The following is a 21110-nucleotide window of genomic DNA, read 5'->3' as shown; positions in this document are numbered from 1 at the left end:
AGGTTCAATGCCAATATATTGATGATCTCGAATGTAAATGACCTTCCTAGGCCAGAAAATGCTGTGAAATCCCTGGAAGGACTAGTACGTTGTGATGTGAATTATAAGGAGCCAAAGGGGTGGCCCATCTGTAATCAGAAATGAAAATATCCTGCAGGCAGTCTTGTTTTTCACAGTGTGCTTGGAAATGTTCTTTTTAAGAACCAGAGAGTCTATACGCAGTCATATTTATTTCTCATTGTGTTGGAGCTTTCACCACGTAGGAATCCAGAAGAGGATTATGTTAAAGGGCGGCTCATGTGCCCTGAGGATTTAGAATTCATCAGGCCCAAATGACCTTGCACGTTATACAATGTGTCCAGCGTCAGGGTCAAGCTTTCCTGCTCACTTCTCAGAGGCTTTCTATGAATGAAAATGACCCCTGAATATGACAGAGAACTGAGAGAGTTGGTTGATCCAAGAATATTTTCTTCCAGAGAGACTATATTCTGTTAGGTCTGGTTATAAAACACAAAGAAATTTAATTGGCTGTTCTGGAACATTTTTCTTGTAATAGCCCATCTGGCATGGTGATGTTTGAAATGCCATTGTAGGATAACATGGTACTGGTCCTTGAAGTAGCATAAAACCTGATGTATGTGGAACATGCTGTAAACACCACAGGGAAAGACTTGTTTTTCATGGAAAACTCAGTTTCCTGTAGCACAATGACCTGAGCGCCGAGGACACATAACCTTTTTTTTTTTTTTTTTAAGAAAGCAAATACACTACCAAACGTAAGGTAGATAGCTAGTGGGAAGCAGCCGCATAGCACAGGGATATCGGCTCGGTGTTTTGTGACCGCCTGGAGGGGTGGGATAGGGAGGGTGGGAGGGAGGGAGACGCAAGAGGAAAGAGATATGGGAACATATGTATATGTATAACTGATTCACTCTGTTATAAAGCAGAAACTAACACACCATTGTAAAGCAATTATACCCCAATAAAGATGTTAAAAAAAAAAAGAAAGCAAATACAAAAACCCCTAGTTCATTCTCTCTGAATAACTTTCCCCAAATGGTGATGAGAACATAGCAAAATCATGTACAAGTTAAATAACTGTGATAGCAGCTTCTAGAAGGTTGTGACCTTCTAGAAGTAAAAGCATTAGAATATGCATGGTTTTCAAGCAGAAACTGTTATAACTGAAAGAATTATTGAGCCATACCTACTATAAACCTCCCAGTTTCCTGCTTAAAAAAACAAAAACACATAAAACAAACAAAACAACCACAGACACCAGACTAGCGAGACTGGCATTCAGCAGAGTCGGGAAGTGTAAGGCTAAAGCCTTGACTTCTGCTCATCCTGTTCGGGTCCCTTGAAAAATGTCCTCAAGGAATGAAGAGTTTGTTTTGAAAACATTTGCCCAATAGCCTAAAAGTTCCTCTCCTGTTCCGCTAAATGATGCTGACTCAAGCGTCCTCTAAAAAAGACTAGTATCTAGATTTTTACCTACTCATCTGGTGGCACTGACAAATCTACAGTTCAGAAGGAAAAAGAAGACATTTAAGAAAGAAGAAAGGGACAAGATAAGCATTTCGGGAATTCATTTAAAACATGAATTCTGACCCAAAGTACTGTATTTGGGGAGAGGATGAGAGGAAAAAGGAGGACTCGTCACTACAGTGCTTCTGTTTTGCCTCTTCTGCCCACACACGATTTTAATCCCAGGACCTTTCCAAACTTATAGCCCACCCTCCACTTCTCGTCAGAGGCCAACTCCCTCTTCAAATCTCCTCCATGTTAAGGGATTAGTCTAAGTTAAAACATTAATATATTCATGTACCACACCTCCAGGTAATGTGTTTGCATTTTAATAGGAAACTTCTGGAAAAAATGCATTTTACCAATGGAATCATTCAAATGGTGGAAATTGTGGGTAGCATAGCAGGCCATTGAAAAAGATGCATCTGGGGTGGGATGGTGGGCAAGTCTTTCTGCAGCCAAGGAATTCTCCTCTGAGCTTGGGGAATCTCCCTCTTCTCTTAGCAAGTCTGCTCCTGTCCCAGAGGGAGACTTTACCTCCTTCCTCAAGGTTACATGCTGCAAGTTGCTCACTGCAACCCAGCCATGACAAATGGGTCAGGAAAAGAGTGATCAGGGTCTGCGTCCTGTACATATTTCACCAAGACCTGCATCAGTGTTCTTAAAATAGGGTTTCCCAAGGTATGTGTTGCAAAATTATATAGGAGAATGAATTTACATGATCAAATAAGTTTGGGAAATGATTTGTACCATGCCATCTCCTTGGAGGGTTGTGCTAAGAAATCCTATAGTAAGTGTCAGGGTCAGGGATTTTACCTCCCTTCCAACTAACAAGATAGCTTGTCCCCTTTTTATGTATGCTGGGGGAAGACATGAAACTCCTGGGTCAGAGACAAAGACCTTTATTACAGCAAGTAGCATGAGTAGCGTGTTTGCCTTTGTTCCCCTCGTCCCCCAAAGCCTGGAAGGAAATGCAGAGGGGACCCAGGGGATGCTGTGCATCAGTGGATTTGTGTTACAGCTGAGGAATTCACCTAAGAACTTGGGGAGCCTACCCCTTTTCTCAAGTCTGTTCCCAGAGGGAGACTTTACCTCCTTCCTTGAGGCTGCGTGCTGCAAAGCCTCTCACTGCAGTACAACCATGACAAATGGCCCAGGAAAGGAATGATCAGGGTCTTGCAATGTTGGCACAGCCAGCAAGAATGTACAGGGATGCCCAAGGACTAGAGCGGGTTGCTTCTCCTAATAGTAACTAAACTTGCTTAATTCTGTTAAACCCGGAAATTCCTAATGTGTATGACCAGACAACAGCATTCAGTGGAACATATTTTGAGAAAGTTGATTTCTATTTGTTCACATTTTTGGACTCCACACGGTGGAACTGGGTCAGAGTGTTTCATTTTACGTTCCTCCATGGGTTTAAAAAAATTTTTTTAATAGTATCAATATAAGGGAGAGGTTTTCCAATATGGGACCAGGCAGATATTTTATTTTCAGGATTTACCATTTCCTTCCAATCATTTTTCCTTTGAACCAAGTCTGGGACTCACATACACTATTTTTTTCTGATCAAGGTAGTCACTTCCAAGACCAAATAGGAATGGCTGTAGATTTCTCTATTATTAATCATAGTCCTAGTTTTATCATTTAGGCTTCTGTTGAGCAGGATCTCCTCTGGAATTTTAAGGAGCACTTCTTTTCCGGAAGGTCTATTCCATTATGTTTGGTTTTAATCTTTCTGTTAATTTGAAGAATCTTTGAAGACATAATCCCTTTAACAAATTTTGATGATCAGTCTTTTGGAAAGGAAGATACTTACATAGCTTAGTTTTTGTATCTTTATTCATTCCTTGGCCACTTTTTTTCATTCTTATGTGTGAACGCTGACCATGCCTCTGCTCTTTCATCCTTATCTCTCCCAATTACGGGGAATTCTTCTGGAAGTTATCTTTTCTCATTCCACATCTCTCTCTCATTCTCCTCCATTTCTGCTGGTCTGGATGCCTGTTTTAATTAAATTACCATGTAGACTTTTTCTTTTCTGCTGAACTTCACTCCAGGGACATGCAATTGATGACTGCTACTCCCTAGCTTCTTTCCTCAAACTTTATCTTGACCATTTACAGTCTAAGTGTCACCCAAATCCTCACAAAGGTGACAAAATAGCAGCCTCTTCAGCCCCCTTTACTCATTGTACCCACATGGTTTCCTTTTTGTTGGCAAGTCTTTTGCTATTTTGTAATGGGGAAAAAACATGAGCTGCTTTTTCAGATCTTGTGTTTATATTCTCAACCAAACATAGCACTAGACTTTCTCTTTCCTTTCGCTTTAATTAACTGGAATCTGTGTCTTCTGTCAAAAATTCAAATTTTGGTATAAGAGACTTTCTTTCACTCCTATTTTGTATTATAAATGATCATTCTCAGTTTTCTCTGTAACAATATTTCACATGTTCATATAGAAACTGGGCTTAATTGCAGTTGCAATATGATATTCCCTTGAAATCAGAGGGTGGTAAGCATCTGTTTACTCATAACTCTGAAAATGGAAGTCGAATCAAACATCTGTGATAAATCATTAGCCACGAATCAGCCTTACATATTGTGAGAATGAATGCCATTTTCTCCTGGAGTTGCTGATCATTGCAAGGTGTTAAAATATTACAAAATGACTGTGTACCCATATTGCAGTCATTTAACCTGATTCTTCTTTGCCATTTCCTGCTCAGGAAATTGGGCTCCATCTAACTGCACAGCTGGTTTGGCTTTAGAAACCTCACATTTCGACCCAAACGATCAGGCTGGTTGTACAGCTAGGCAAATCCATGGGTTTCAACATAAAAATCTTTAGCATGTGCCCCAGTGATGTGAGGGAATCAGACTTTTTCTGAGTGTCTCGTCAATTAACAGAAAGATAAGGAACCACCACCCTAGGAGCTGTTCAGGAGGAGATGTTTTTAACAAGACTGGTAGATCTGGCCTCACACTGAATGTTCTCCTAGTTTTCAGGAAATTATTATTCGGAAACAACTGAAACTTAAAGCACATCCGTACATTTCTACTTTTATATTTCCATGGGAAGATATTTTTAGTTCTGATTTCTCTGATCCCTCACCAAAAAGACATACTACTTCTGAAAGTAGGAAGCTAAAGTAATCAGGAAGAGGGAAGATTTTCGGGGTGAAGATAAAATTCCTCCCACCCATAAATTAGAATTACTTAGTACCAAAACAGATGAAAAAACTTAGTTTATGAAATCACTAGGGCAGGACTAGGATGAAGAGTTCCACTGACTACTTTGTGCTAGGCACAAGTCTAGGTGCTGGAGATTCAGTAAGGAAGCAGAGAGACAAAAGTCCCTGCCCTCACAGAGTTTACATCCTAGTGGAGGGAGATGGATAATAAACCATGAAATTATATTAGACAGTGACAGAGCTAAGGAGAACAATAAAGGCAGCAGAGGGACTGGAATGTTGGCGGGGGCGGGGTGTGATACACCGGGAGGTCGGAGAAGACTCCACTGAGAACGTGGCCTTTGAATAAGAGTCTGAAGCAGGCTCGGGAGAGAGCCACACACAGAACTGGAGCGATGCATTCTAGGTGGAGGGGGGGCAAGGCCTTGAGGCAGGATCGTGCGCCTAAAAAGTTAGAGGAGCAGAAGACAGGCCAAGTAGGTGAAGCGGCAGAGAGCAACAAGCAAGGAGGCTGAAGCAAAGAAATGAGGGAGAACTGCAGGCAACCAGGGCAGGAGGTAAGTTGACAGAGGCGGATGATGAAAGGCCTCAGAGGTCATTGTAAGAATGTTGCTTAGGGACAGACATTGTTCCTGCTTTCTCAGAATTTATCATCTGGCAGGGGAAAAATACATGGATGATTGATGATAAAATGAGATGACTATTAAAGGTAGGAAAGAACAGGGTGTTATGGAATCATAGCATGCTTGGTCCTAAAGTACTGGATGCGTCTCTTCCATGAGGAAAGTGTGTTTATGCTGAGACCAACAGGATGAGCATGAGTTAGACGCCTGGAGGTGGTGACGGCTCTGGGTGTGAGCTGCAGCTGTTTCTGGGGGCACGAGCAGCAGCAGTGGGAATAAAGAGCCCTGAAGCAAACATATCAGGAAGCGAGAAGAAATCCGTTATGACTAAGGCCGAAGAACAAGCGGGACAGTGCTGCAAGATGAAGCTGGGGAAGGGGGGCCGTGGCAGGGGGCAACTAGATTATAAAAAGAGTTTGGATTTTACCTGAGAGCACTAGGGAGCTGTGGAGTATTGTGAACAGGGAGATGACGTGATTGGGTCTGTCTTTTGGAAGATCACTCTAGGTGGAGGGTGGAGAGCAGATTGAGAAGAGCAAGCTGTGAGAAAGGGGAACCAGCCAATATTCTCCTGCAGTGGCACAGGGAGGATGGGACTTGGGACTTCCGGACTTTGCTGGTGGTAGAAGGAATGGAGAGACGGGAAACACTTGAGAGACATTTATGGATGAGAATAGATAGGACTGGGTGACTGACTAGATGCGGCGTTGCTGGTGGGCAAGTTTAACGTGGAGAGAAGGATCAAAGATGTCATTCAAGTTTCTGGCTCTGGCAACTTGATAGATCGTGGTGCCATTGACTGCAAAGAGGGGACAAAAGAGAAGGAACAAGGTCAGAGATGGATTTTGGCTTTTGGAACGTGCCATTCGTGTAACCCAAATAGCATTTGCTGTATTTTTTCCTGTAACTCCTTTCCCTAACTGAAAATTTTAAAAAGATCTAATTGGATTATTCCTTGACTGACTTAGATTAATCTTTATGCTTTACTATAGGAATGTCATTTCAAGGTAGCATTTCCTACAGATCTTTCTGTAAATCTGTTTAGTTATTAGGGACTTGGCTTCAGACGGAATCACACAATGATGCAGGTTGTAACATAGCTAAGCATGTGGCGCCATCTTCAGGACAGTTTATTAAAAAGTTATAAAACCAATCAGATTGAAAGGCAAGCTTCTGCCCCAGAATTCTTTTCTAGGGAGCGAGTATGACTCCATCTTGTTTGGTAATAAGAACCTAAAAAAACGTTTCTTCCAAATTCAATTGTATGCCTAAATTCTTGTCTTCCTGAGAATTATAGTTCATCACAGGATATAGGAAAGACAGTGACCATTTTTCCTTTGAAATCATTCCAGTTTGAAAGTGCCTGTGAGCTGGACAACTGAGCTTTGCTGTGGAAAAGCCTGGAGAGGGAAATTAAGGCAGCATCCCTTCAGGTTTCCTACCTTGGTGCCCAGATTCTCTGGAGCTTTTCCAATTTCATGTCATATATTTATGTTCTCCACTAGGTGCCTCATTAAATGTATAGCCAAGTGGAATTTAATTCTTATGCATTTGTAACAGTGAAGTTTGCATGAATATAAAAATTAGAAAAAAATTGTTAGTCTTTGCACCCCAATTTTTTGCATAGGAAATGTAGTATCATAGAGTAATATAATCTACACTTTAAAAATAAAAGGTTGTAAATAAAAATCAATATTGTACCATAGCTAAGCACAGTGAGGAGGAATAATATAGCTCACGAGATGACTTTTATTTTTAAAATCCTCTCAGCCTTTAATTATTCTATTTGAAGAGGTTCCGCCCTTTCTTTCTGTGGGGTTTGGTTATGAAAACATGCATATATGTGTTTATCAGAAGGTATCTGCCACCTTCGTGTACAGGATATACTGTTTAACCTACACCGAGCATTTAGCACAGTCTCATGAGTAGCTGGGAGATAAACAGCTTGGCTTTATATGTGGAGGCAAGTGATTTCTATCATCTTGTGGCACCCTGCTTGCAAATGGGCTTTCCTCCTAGACTGCTCTCATTAAAAATGCATATCAATTCACGTTCCCACCAACAGTGCAGGAGGGTTCCCTTTTCACCACACCCTTTCCAGCATTTATTGTTTCTAGCTTTTTTTTGATGATGGCCATTCTGACCAGCGTGAGGTGATACCTCATTGTAGTTTTGATTTGCATTTCTCTAATAATTAGTGATGTTGAGCATCTTTTCATGTGCCTCTTGGACATCTGTATGTCTTCCTTGGTGAAATGTCTATGTAGGTCTTCCACCCATGTGTTAACTGGATTGTTTGGTTTTTTTTGATACTGAGCTCCATGAGCTGTTTGTATATTTTGGAGATTAATACTTTGTCTGTTGTTTCATTTGCAAATATTTTACAACCACTATGGAAAACAGCATGGAGGTTCCTTAAAACTAAAAATGGAACTACCATATGACCCCGCAATCCCACTACTAGGCATATACCCTGAGAAAGCCATAATTCAAAAAGAGTCATGTACCACAATGTTCATTGCAGCTCTATTTAGCCAGGACATGGAAGCAACCTAAGTGTCCATCGACAGATGAATGGATAAAGAAGATGTGGCACATACATACAACGGAATATTACTCAGCCATAAAAAGAAACGAAATTGAGTTATTTGTAGTGAGGTGGATGGACCTAGAATCTGTCATACAGAGTGAAGTAAGTCAGAAAAACAAATACCGTATGCTAACACATATATATGGAATCTAAAAAAAAAATGGTACTGATGAACCTAGTTGCAGGGCAGGAATAAAGAGGTAGACATAGAGAATGGACTTGATGACATGGGGTGGGAGGGTGAAGCTGGGCGAAGTGAGAGTAGCATCGACATATATACACTACCGAATGTAAAATAGTTGGCTGGTGGGAAGCAGCAGCATAGCACAGGGAGATTGGCTCGGTGCTTTGCAATGACCTAGGGGGATGGGATAGGGAGGATGGGAGGGAGGCTCAAGAGGGAGGGGATGTGGGGATATATGTATGCATATGGCTGATTCACTTTGTTGTACAACAGAAACTAACACAGTATTGTGAAGCAATTATACTCCAATAAAGATCTATTTTAAAAAATGCATGTCTTTCCCTTAAGGAATTGTGAGTCCCAGAGTTCCTGTTAATCTTGAAAAAGAACACATTAATCTAAATTCAATTTCTCGATAAATGGGGGCCCAGGCCACCCCATCAGTGACAGGTTTGGGTTTCTTGGGGTTCAAACTAGGCTTATAGCGGGGGGGGGAGGGGAAGGGTGGCACATACAAAACATGTGTCCAATAATAGTATCTAATAGTATTTATGTGTTTACAATGTGCCGAGTGCTTTTACGTGGACTATCTCACTTAATCTTCATAACCTATGGATACTTTTTTTTATGAGTGGGTACTTTCATAATCACTTGTGTTCTACAGATCACGATACTGAAACTTAGAGAGAACTTAAAATAATTTGTTCAAGGCTCACACTCAGTGTTTAGTAAAGCTAAGGAAATAAATTCTAATCCAGGCATTCTTTCTCCAGAGCCAACAAGCTTGACCAAAACCTCATACTACCCCCTAAAGGGAAAATATTTCACCAAAAGGAAAACAGCCCTAATCAAGAGCCATGCTAATAGTCTGAGCAAAAAATTCAGAGAGCAGAAGCAAGGGCAGAATCTGGAGTGATGCTCTGAGGTACAGAAGTTCCTCTTCCCTTCTGGATTGCTCCAGAATCTTGGCACTGCCTGGGTAGGGGAGCCCTGGGCAGGATACAATAACATAGGGCCTTGAGACTTCTGAGGGTGAGTCTGGGAGACACTGGGACTTGCAGAGATGAGAGGGTGCGGAGCCAAGGAACCCACTGTTGTCTTCTTTCCATTTTGTTTTAGGATCAAGGCTCGAGACAAAGGGCCACAGTCCCTGATAACAGAAGCTACTGCGTGAGGTTAGTAACACACACTTAGCCCACTGAAAAGGAGCAGAAATAAATAACATCTTCACCCTCTTCAGTCAGGCAGAGGTTGGTGCGCAGAGCACGGCGTGGGCATAGCTGAGGTCTGCTGAGAGGCCAGCAGGCAAGTCAATGGGACGATGATGACCCGCACAGCAGCGCCAGCTACAGGGATGAGAGCATAGGGCTTGGAGTCTAAAGCCCTGGTTCCAGACTGAACACGGGCACTAACTGTGTGACTTTGGGCAATTCATTAAAATTATTTGATCTTTAATTTGCTCAGCTGAAAAACAGCAGCAAGAGCTACTGAATAGGATTGTTGGGATATCAAAGAAACAATGTATGAAACACTGTACGCTATAATACTACTGAGTGCCTTGTGTGTGCTAGACACTGGGGATAGAAAATTAAGCTACAATCTTTGCTCTCAAGGAGTTCACAATCTAATGACATAAATATTGGTTATCTTTAGTATCTTGAACCCCTCCCTTCTTTCTAATTATCCCTTTTACCCCACCATTTGGATATTGTCTTAGTTGGGACAACGATTTGAGTGCAAAAGGTTTATTTGGAGGTGCAAGGAAACAGAAGAGAGGTGTGGAAAGTGATACAGGAGAGGAAAGATCCTCAGCACAGGGGGCCAGCTACCACCGTAAGCCGCTCTGGAAAATGCAGCAAAACACACAGCTCAGAGGTTTCCCACCTAAGGAATGGGGGAGCCAGAGTAATTTAACACCAACTTTTAACAATTACTGGTTGAAGATTTCTTTTAGTGGGTGTTAATTTCTTGGCACCTGCCAGGGGTCCAGGCAGAGTGTCTCACAGCAGCTTCAGAAAAAGGCCTGGGGCAGAGAAATGGAGACACAGGCCGTTGGAAGATGGCTGGCGCACATTGAAGTCATCGAGCCAAAGATGTGGCAGGGCACTGACAGCATCTGCAAAAGGTGGTCCATGTCTGAGGGTGTCTGGGTGGGCTCCCTCTCCCCCAGGACCCAAGGCAAAACCAGGAGAGAAGACTCTTCCCAACACTTAGTACTATAGATGAAGGGGAGAAGGAGGCTAAATATACGCTAACACTTTCTAAAGGCAGAATTTACCCTTTAACTATTGTACATTTGCAGAAATTTGGCACAGGTGTGTAGCTCAATAGAATAATTGCTCTGCTGTTGAACTTTCTGTGATGGTGGGAATATTCTATAGCTTCACTGTCCAGTGCAGTAGCCAACAGTCCCATGTAAGTTGCTGGGCACCTGAAATGTGGTGGGTATGACTGAGGAACTACGTTTTTGCTTTTATTTAATTTAAATTAATTTGAATAATCACACGTGGCTAATGGTTACCATGTTAGACAACATAACTTTAGAGCAGTTTAATTATATTTTATTATTCATAAGAAAATTTTAAAAAATCATCCTAATCATTTCCTTCATTAAGGATAGAGGTAAATCAAAGATGTCATATGGCTGAGTGTTAAAATCAATATTAATTTTGAATTGAGCACAACTGAATATCACCACCAGCTTAATAGAAACTTCTGGGAAATGGGAATAAACGTGAAGTCTTACCAACATTTGTTAGAAAAATGTATTACAAAAAGTTTAGTTGGTCAAATTTCTAAAGTTTGATACAACAGTCCAGAAACAATAGTATCTCAGCAGCTCTAGTGCATATGATGATTTTAAATGATGACTGGACTGAAGTTGGTGGAGAAACAAGATATTTTGGGATACATGATTTTTCTTTACATTTATTTCTTCATATATATATAATTTTCATTAATTATACTTCATATTATTGTTTATATTTCTATAAGTATTTATGGACTCAAATTCCATATAATGTGCTTTACAAAATTAATTAGTTAATACATCCTCTAAGTCAGATTAATTATTATCTCTTTTCCCCCTTTTTTTTTAAACTGTTTAAAAGTTTTTCCATCAACAGAGGAATGGATAAGGAAGATGTGGTACATATATACAGTGGAATATTACTCAGCCATAAAAAAGAATGAAATAATGCCATTTGCAACAACATGGATGGATCTAGAGATTGTCATACTAAGTGAACTAAGTCAGACAGAGAAAGACAAATATCATATGATATAAATTATATGTGGAATCTTTAAAAAGGGTACAAATGAACTTATCTACAAAACAGAAATATAGTTACAGATGTAGAAAACAAACTTATGGTTACCGGGGGTAAGCGGGGGAGGGATAAATTGGGAGATTGGGATTGACATATACACACTACCATATATAAAATAGATAACTAATAAGAACCTACTGTATAGCACAGGGAACTCTACTCAATACTCTGTAATGGCCTATATGGGAAAAGAATCTAAAAAAGAGTGAATATATGTATATGTATAACTGATTTACTTTGCTGTACACTTGAAACTAACACGACACTGTAAATTAACTATACTCCAATAAAAATGTTTTATAAAGTTTTTAATAATTGTTTTTGTACATAACCAAGAGCTTCCAGAATCATAATTTTCATTGCTCTTGACAGTTTTTGTGCTTTACTGTATGTTCTGCAGTGTGACTCAGCTCCTGTGTAACTGGGATCGGGGACTGACGTTAGCTTGCAGGTTGTGTTGGTTTACGTGTGATTTTTCCCCAGCACATTAGTGCTTTGTACCACTGTGTAACAGCAGCTGAATGCAAAGTGCACTAGGACAGCTGAACATCTTAGGCTGGGCTGGGCTGGGCTGTGCCAGCTCATCCACTGTCCTCTTGGTGCCGTCCGGCCTCCTGCTCTCCTGGAGGCGCTCATGGCATGGTTCTCCCTGACCTTTGTGCTCTTGGTCCTCATTGCCATCACTCAGCAGCCCCAGCTCTTCCATAAGCTACGTTTAGTTTTTTGTTTTTTGCTTTTTTTATGTAAGTGTTTTTCTAACTTTTATGCAAGGACCTATTTATACAGTAGTATTTTTAAATTTATTAACTATGTAATAGTTTTTTTAAACTGTGCTGTATTTTTATTAGAAATACCATTCTTTTTGTTAACTCATATTGTAAAGTTTTGTATGTTTTGAGTGGAAATTGTATATGTTTTGAGTGGCTTGATGCTGATACTAATTTGCCAATAAACCCTATTATGTTTAGTGTGTGATTTTGCAGATTTGAGTAGGGTTTTCTTTTTTCAGGAATATACATGTTGTATTAAGGCAAAACCACCTGTACATTGATTTTGCAATTGAATGAGAGAATAGCCACAACAAAACAAACCCACAAAGAGATCCTGACTTCAAATTGCTTCTAGAATGATTAGCTATGTTTGGAAGTGAACATTCTCATATGAACAGTATTCCAAGCAATATGCATTGTTGCTTTGTTTATATTATGGATTTTGCTAAACCAATGATATATGATGGTAATGTTGTGACAATCACTGGTCACACACAAGTCCTGGGATGTCAGAAATGACAGTAAAGGTGGTTATTTGATCTTCCAAAGACCTAGGCCAAAGACAAAGGAAAGCATAGATTTTGGCTGAATAGACACACCAAAGATGAAGTTCCATGTCTATATTAGAAAGAAGACATGTATATTGACCTATATAAATCATATAATTAATTTCTTTGAGATTTTGGTGTGCATGTTCTTCAGGTCCTAAAAAGCCTGAAGAACACGGAACACTGCTTTCTACCCTCATCTCTTCTTTGACCCAATATAATACTCCTTCTTAGAATATACATAGGAAAAGGGTTCATGAATGTCATGTCTGTATTCTGGAGCTAGGCAACTTCTCTCTCATGTAAAAGAAGTCAGCTCCCAAGTGGTACTTATGGAGAAGTTGTTCCTGATTGTGTGTTTGTAGAAAGGGAGTATAAAGATCAATTCATATATACCCAGCCCAGCTTAGTGCACTTAAAGTACCTGTTTCTTAAAGAAAGTTATAATAAATTACATCTCTTAAAATATATGTGCATTCTATTTACAATAGCCACAATATGGAAGCAACCTAAATGTCCATCAACAGATGAACGGATAAAGAAGATGTGGTATATATACACACACACACACAATGGAGTATTAGCCATAAACAAGAATGAAATAATGCCACTTGCAGCAACATGGATGGATCTAGAGATTATCATACTAAGTGAAGTATGTCACACAGAGAAAGACAAATATCATATGATATCACTTACATATGGAATCTAAAAAATGATACAAATGAACTTTTTTGCAAAACTGAAACAGAGTCACAGACACAGAAAACAAAGTCATGGTTACCAAAGGGGAAAGCAGGGGGAGTGATAAATTAGGAATTTGGGATTGACAGATACACACACTACTGTATATAAAATAGGCAAACAACAAGGTTCTACTATATAGCACAGGGAACTATATTCAATATCTTGTAATAACCTAAAATGGAAAAGAACCTGAAAAAGAATAGATATATGTATTTGTATAACTGAATCACTGCTGTACACCTGAAACATTATAAATCAACTATACTTTAAGTAAAAAAACCACTCTGGCTCTTAGATAGCTTCATCCACCAGAGGGCAGACAGCAGAAGCAAGAAGAACCACAATCTTGCAGCCAGTGGAACGAAAACCACATTCACAGAAAGACAGACAAAATGAAAAGGCAGAGGATTAACTACCAGATGAAGGAACAAGATAAAACCCCAGAAAAACAACTAAATGAAGTGGAGATAGGCAACCTTACAAAAAAAGAACTCAGAATAACGATAGTGAAGTTGATCCGGGACCTCGGAAAAAGAACGGAGGCAAAGATTGAGAAGATGCAAGAAATGGTTAACAAAGACCTAGAAGAACTAAAGAAAAAACATCTAGAAGAATTAAAGAACATACAAACAGAGATGAACAATACAATAACTGAAATGAAAAATACACCAGAAGTAATCAATAGAATAACTGAGGCAGGAGAATGGATAAGTGACCTGGAAGACAGAATGGTGGAATTCACTGCCATGGAACAGAATAAAGAAAAAAGAATGAAAATAAATGAAGACAGCCTAAGAGACCTCTGGAACAACATTAAATGCAACAACATTCTCATTACAGGGGTCCCAGAAGGAGAAGAGAGAGAGAAAGGACCAGAGAAAATATTTGAAAAGATTATATTTGAAAACATCCTTAACATGGGAAAGGAAATAGCCACCCAGGTCCAGGAAGGGCAGAGAGTCCCAGGCAGGATAAACCCAAGGAGAAAAATGCTGAGACACATAGTAATCAAATTGACAAAAATTAAAGAAAAAGAAAAAGTATTAAAAGCAACAAGGGAAAAATGACAAATAATATACAAGGGAACTCCCATAAGGTTAACGGCTGATTTCTCAGCAAAAACTCTACAGGCCAGAAGGGAGTGCCACGATATATATAAAGTGATGAAAGGGAAGAACCTACAACCAAGATTACTCTACCTGGCAAGGATCTCGTTCAGATTTGAGGAAGAAATCAAAAGCTTTCAGACAAGCAAAAGCTAAGAGAATTCAGGACCACCAAGCCAGCTCTACAACAAATGCTAAAGGAACTTCTTTAACTGGGAAACACAGAGAAGTAAAGGGCCTACAAAAACAAACTCAAAACATCTAAGAAAATGGTAATAGGAACATACACATCGATAGTTAGGCTAAATGTGAATGGATTAAATGCTCCAAACAAAAGACACAGGCTTGCTGAATGGATACAAAAACAAGACCCATATATATACTATCTACAAGAGACCCACTTCAGACCTAGCGACACATACAGACTGAAAGTGAGGGGATGGAAAAAGATATTCCATGCAAATGGAAATCAAAAGAAAGCTGGAGTAGCAATACTCATATCAGATAAAAGAGACTTTAAAATAAAGAATGTTACAAGAGACAAGGAAGGACACTACATAATGATCAAGGGATCAATCCAAGAAGAAGATATAACAATTATAAATATATATGCACCCAACATAGCACATTAATACATAAGGCAACTGCTAACAGCTATAAAAGAGGAAATGGACAGTAACACAATAATAGTGGGGGACTTTAACACCTCACTTACACCAATGGATGGATAATCCAAAATGAAAATTAACAAGGAAACACAAGCTTTAAATGACACAATAGACCAGTTAGATTTAATTGATATTTATAGGACATTCTATCCAAAAACAGCAGATTACACTTTCTTCTCAAGTGTGCATGGAATATTCTCCAAGATAGATTACATCTTGGGTCACAAATCAAGCCTCAGTAAATTTAAGAAAATTGAAATCATATCAAGCACCTTTTCTGACCACAACGCTATGAGATTAGAAATGAATTACAGGGGGAAAAACATAAAAAACACAAACATATGGAGGCTAAACAATACGTTACTAAATAACCAAGAGATCACTGAAGAAATCAAAGATGGTACCAAAAAATACCTAGAGACAAATGACAATGAAAACACAATGATCCAAAACCTATAGGATGCAGCAAAAGCAGTTCTAAGAGGGAAGTTTATAGCAATACAATCCTACCTCAAGAAACAAGAAAAACCTCAAATAAATAATCTAACCTTACACATAAAGGAACTAGTGAAAGGAGAGCAAAGAAAACCCAAAGTTAGTAGAAGGAAAGAAATCATAGAGATCTGAGAAGAAGTAAATGAAATAGAAACAAAGAAAACAATAGCAAAGATCAATAAAACTAAAAGCTGGTTCTTTGAGAAGATAAACAAAATTGATAAACCATTAGCCAGACTCATCAAGAAAAAGAGGGAGAGGACTGAAATCAACAAAATTAGAAATGAAAAAGGAGAAGTTACAAGAGACACCGCAGAAATACAAAGCATCCTAAGAGACTACTACAAGCAACTCTATGCCAATAAAATGGACAACCTGGAAGAAATGGACAAATTCTTAGAAAGGAATAACCTTCCAAGAATGAACCAGGAATAAACAGAAAATATAAACAGACCAATCACAAGTAATGAAATTGAAACTGTGAGGAAAAATCTTCCAACAAACAAAAGTGCAGGACCAGATGGCTTCACAGGTGAATTCTATCAAACATTTAGAGAAGAGCTAACACCCATCCTTCTCAAACTCTTCCAAAAAATTTCAGAGGAAGGAACACTCCTAAACTCATTCTGTGATGCCACCATCACCCTGGTACCAAAACCAGAAAAGGTACTACAAAAAAAAGAAAATTACAGACCAATATCACTGATGAATATAGATGCAAAAATCCTCAACAAAATACTAGCAAACAGAATCCAGCAATACATTTAAAGGGTCATACAACATGATCAAGTGGGATTTATTCCAGGGATGCAAGGATTCTTCAATATACTCAAATCAGTCAATGTGATACACCATATTAACATATTGAAGAATAAAAACCATATGATCATCTCAATAGATGCAGAAAAAGCTTCTGGCAAAATTCAACAACCATTTATGATAAAAACTCTCCAGAAAGTGGGCATAGAGGGAACCTACCTCAACATAATAAAGGCCATATATGACAAACCCACAGCAAACATCATTCTCAATGGTGAAAAACTGAAAGCATTTTCTCTACGATCAGGAACAAGACAAGGATGTCCACCCTTGCCACTTTTATTCAACACAGTTTTGGAAGTCCTATCCACGGCAATCAGAGAAGAAAAAGAAATAAAAGGAATACAAATTGGAAAAGAAGAAGTAACACTGTCACTGTTTGCAGATGAAATGATACTACACATAGAGAATCCTAAAGATGTCACCAGAAAACTACTAGAGCAAATCAATGAATCGGGTAAAGCTGTAGGATACTAAATTAATGCACAGAAATCTCCTGCATTCCTATACACTAACAACAAAAGATCAGAAAGAGAAATTAAAGAAACTATCCCATTTACCATCACATCAAAAAGAATAAAATACCAAGGAATAAACCTACCTAAGGAGGTAAAAGACCTGTACTCAGAAAACTATAAGACACTGATGAAAGAAATCAAAGATGACACAGACATATGGAGAGATATACCATGTTCTTGGATTGGAAGAATCAATATTGTGAAAATGACTATGCTACCCAAAGCAATCTACAGATTCAATGCAATTCCTATCAAATTACCAATGGCATTTTTTACAGAACTAGAACAAAAAAGCTTAAAATTTGTATGGAGACACAAAAGACCCTGAATAGCCAAAGCAATCTTGAGGAGAAAAAAATGGAGCTGGAGGAATCAGACTCCCTGACTTCAGACTATACTACAAAGCTACAGTAATCAAGACAATATGGTACTGGCAGAAAAACAGAAATATAGATCAATGGAACAGGATAGAAAGCCCAGAGATAAACCCACACACCTATGGTCAGCTAATCTATAACAAAGGATGCAAGGATATACAATGGAGAAAAGGTGCCCTCTTCAATAAGTTGTGCTGGGAAAACTGGACAGCTACATGTAAAAGGATGGAAGTAGAATACTCCCTGACACCATACACAAAAATAAACTCAAAATGGATTAAAAACCTAAAAGTAAGACTGGACACTATAAAACTCTTAGAGGAAAACATAAGAAGAACACTCTTTGACATAAATCACAGCAAGATCCTTTTTGATCCACCTCCTAGAGTAATGAAAATAAAAACAAAAATAAACAAATGGGAGCTAATGAAACTTAAATGCTTTTGCACAGCAAAGGAAGCTATAAACAAGACGGAAGGACAACCCTCAGAATGGGAGAAAATATTTGCAAACAAATCAACGGAGAAAGGATTAATCTCCAAAATATATAAACAGCTCATGCACCTCAATATTAAAAACACAAATAACCCAATCCAAAAAGGGGCAGAAGACCAAAATAGACATCTCTCCAAAGAAGACATACAGATGGCCAAGAGGCACATGAAAAGCTGCTAAACATCACTAATTATTAGAGAACTGCAAATCAAAGCACTGAGGTATCACCTCACACTGTTTAGAATGGGCATCATCAGAAAATCTACAAACAACAAATGCTGGAGAGGGTGTGGAGAAAGGGGAACCCTCTTGCACTGTTGGTGGGAATGTCGATTGATACAGCCACTATGGAGAACAGTATGGAGGTTCCTTAAAAAATGAAACATAGAATTACCATATGACACAGCAATCCCACTACTGGGCATATACCCAGGGAAAACCATAATTCAAAGAGACACATGCACCCCAATGTTCATTGCAGCACTATTTACAATAGCCAGGTCATGGAAGCAACCTAAATGCCCAATGACAGATGAATGGATAAAGAAGATGTGGTACATTTATACAATGGAATATTACTCAGCCATAAAAAGGAACGAAATTGGATCGTTCGTAGAGATGTGGGTGGACCTAGAGACTGTCATACAGAGTGAAGTAAGTCAGAAAGAGAAAAACAAATATTGTATATTAACGCATATATGTGGAATCCAGAAAAATGGTACAAATGAATTGGTTTTCAAGACAGAAATAGAGATGCAGATGTGGGGGGAAACTGGGGGTAGGGGGTGGTGGTGGTGGGATGAATTGGGAGATTGGGATTGACATGTCTACAGTAATATGTATAAAATAGATAACTGATAAGAAACTGCAGTATAAAAAAATAAAATTAAATTAAAAAAATAAGAAACATTCAGATTCAATTACTTTCAGGAATTAGTTAAAAATGAAATATGCAATGAAAACAATAAATTCTCCCTCAAAAATATATGTACATTAATTTGAGTTATATGCTTTTCAATGTTTCCATCAAATTTGTGCTTTCTCACTGCCATTATAACCTAGGAGTGCTGGCCAGTGACAAACAGAAGAGTCCAAGACACCCTCACAGCTTAATACAAAATGTTTTCCAGGTTGGCATCCACTGCCCCAGGTGCCAGCCACTCCAGGTGCCTCCTGCAGATCAGGTGTTTGGAGATTGCACTCAGTGTTTTTGCATTGTTGGGAAGGCAGGCTCTGGTGCCAGACTCTAAGTTCAAAGCTGGGTTATATTACTTCCTTACTGTGTGAACTTGGTAAATTACCTAGTGTCTTTGCTTCAATTTTCTCATCTTTAAAAGTAGGGATAAAATAATTCCAAACATAGGGGATTACTGGAAGGATTAAATGTAATATATGTAATCAGTATAGTGCCTGGCACATCATAAGTGCTTGATGCAAGTTAGCCTTCATGATGATGTTTTCTCAGTGGCTTTTGTTTCTAAATTATAAGTAAAATTATCACTGTAAAATAGCTAACATTGCAAGGAGGCTTCCAGCTGAAAAAGCAGAGACTGCTTTCGGCATTGGAGAATTGAGGTAATCAGTCACGCTGAAAAGGGCTAACTGAGGACCAGAATGGGTTGGCTGCTTCTCCTTCTCTGAAGCAGAGTGTCTGTCTCTACAGACAGGAGGACATTACACATTACCGAGTGAGAATCCTCATCAAAGAGAACATGGGAAATAATGTAACTAATGGCTGTAGGTTAATGTCTAATATGCAATTGGATATTGCCAGGGACTTTTGGTCTATCTCATGAACAAGCACTTTTATATTCTTTTTTCCATAACCTATTTTCCATACACATCCATGCAGTACACCGTAAAAGAACATGGTGCCTATGACCAAATGCTGAGAAGCCATGGAGGTTATAATCAAGAGTACAGGCTCTAGCTTCATGTTTTCTGTCTCTTCCACAAACCAGCTCTGTGACTTTGGCAAGTTGCCAAATGCCCTGCGTGTTGGTTTTCTCATCTGTACAATGGAGATCATAACCATACCTACCAGACAGGTCTGTTATGAGGACAATACAATTTAATTGACATAAAATACTTACCTAGTGTCTTGTGTGTAAAATAAGTATTCACTAAATGATAGCTATTACTTACTCAAATTTTTTATTTATGCTTAACCATTTAAGAATAATCCACCATTCTACAGAAAAGTAAGCATCACCTATATCCAGAGACCCTGCTATGAGTAAAAAAGAATGGAAATGGCAATAAAGAAGGAGAGGAAAGGCAAGTTTCTATTTCCATTTAGTTGGAGGAAGCTCACTGGGGAAGCATCTCTGTAGCTCTTAAGGAGGGAAGGTATATATAACTTGGTGGGTTTGGGGGAAACAAAGTAGAGAGAGAGAGAAGAATGCACAATTGAGAAGGGAAATAATGAATGAAATAAAAGGTGATTAGGTTTACTTCTGTGGAAAAGAAGGCTGGATAGTGGGGGGGAGTGAAATAATAAGATAAATGATGCTGGTCTATCACAAGAATACCATGAAAGCTATTAGTTATGATCATAGTAGCTGCTATAATACAAAAATGCTGAACTACCAATGGTTTAACACAAAAGAAGTATCTCTAGCTCATGTCACAGCCCAGTAAAGTAGTTTCTGGTTGGGCAGCCCTCCTCTAGTGCTGTTTTGGGACCCAGACCCCTCCCATCTGCAGATGCACTATCTTTAACACATGGATACCAAGGGTTACCCTGCGGGGATCTCTGTTCCAACCAACTGGAAGGTGAAATCATGTGGCATATTAGAGGTGGGAGGTTTTTATGGGCCAGGCCTAGAAGTGGTGCTTATTTTGGTCAACATCCCACTAGCCAGAATTAAGTCTCAGGCCCAAACCTACATCTAACTGTATGCTCAAGAGGAAAGGACATACATGGGGTTTGAAACTCATCACAGCCTCTGCCCCAGACACTTTCATGCAAAATGACCATGACACCTTTCTTAATACAAACCAATACAAGTTCATAACCTAACTGGGAACAAGAAAAAACTGAACTGTACCTGGAGATTCAGGGACAAATGAAATGAACCTATCTCATGGCTACAAAATAAAAATCTATGAATTAATTTTT

The 21110-nt window shown here is 39.0% G+C and overlaps 1 long non-coding RNA gene across 1 annotated transcript in view; it reads right to left on the bottom strand.

Annotated features, from left to right (window-relative positions):
• Positions 1–5811: 5811 nt before the first annotated feature.
• LOC116756543 overlaps positions 5812–21110 on the bottom strand; it is a 125632-nt gene continuing 110333 nt past the window's right edge. Inside the window, exon 3 of the long non-coding RNA XR_004350676.1 lies at positions 5812–6142. This is a non-coding gene — a long non-coding RNA (uncharacterized LOC116756543). The remainder of the gene's footprint in view (positions 6143–21110) is intronic.

Source organism: Phocoena sinus, chromosome 7, assembly GCF_008692025.1.
Source record: "Phocoena sinus isolate mPhoSin1 chromosome 7, mPhoSin1.pri, whole genome shotgun sequence".
Classification (NCBI taxonomy): Eukaryota; Metazoa; Chordata; class Mammalia; order Artiodactyla; family Phocoenidae; genus Phocoena; species Phocoena sinus.
This window is presented reverse-complemented; position numbering and strand designations above follow the sequence as displayed.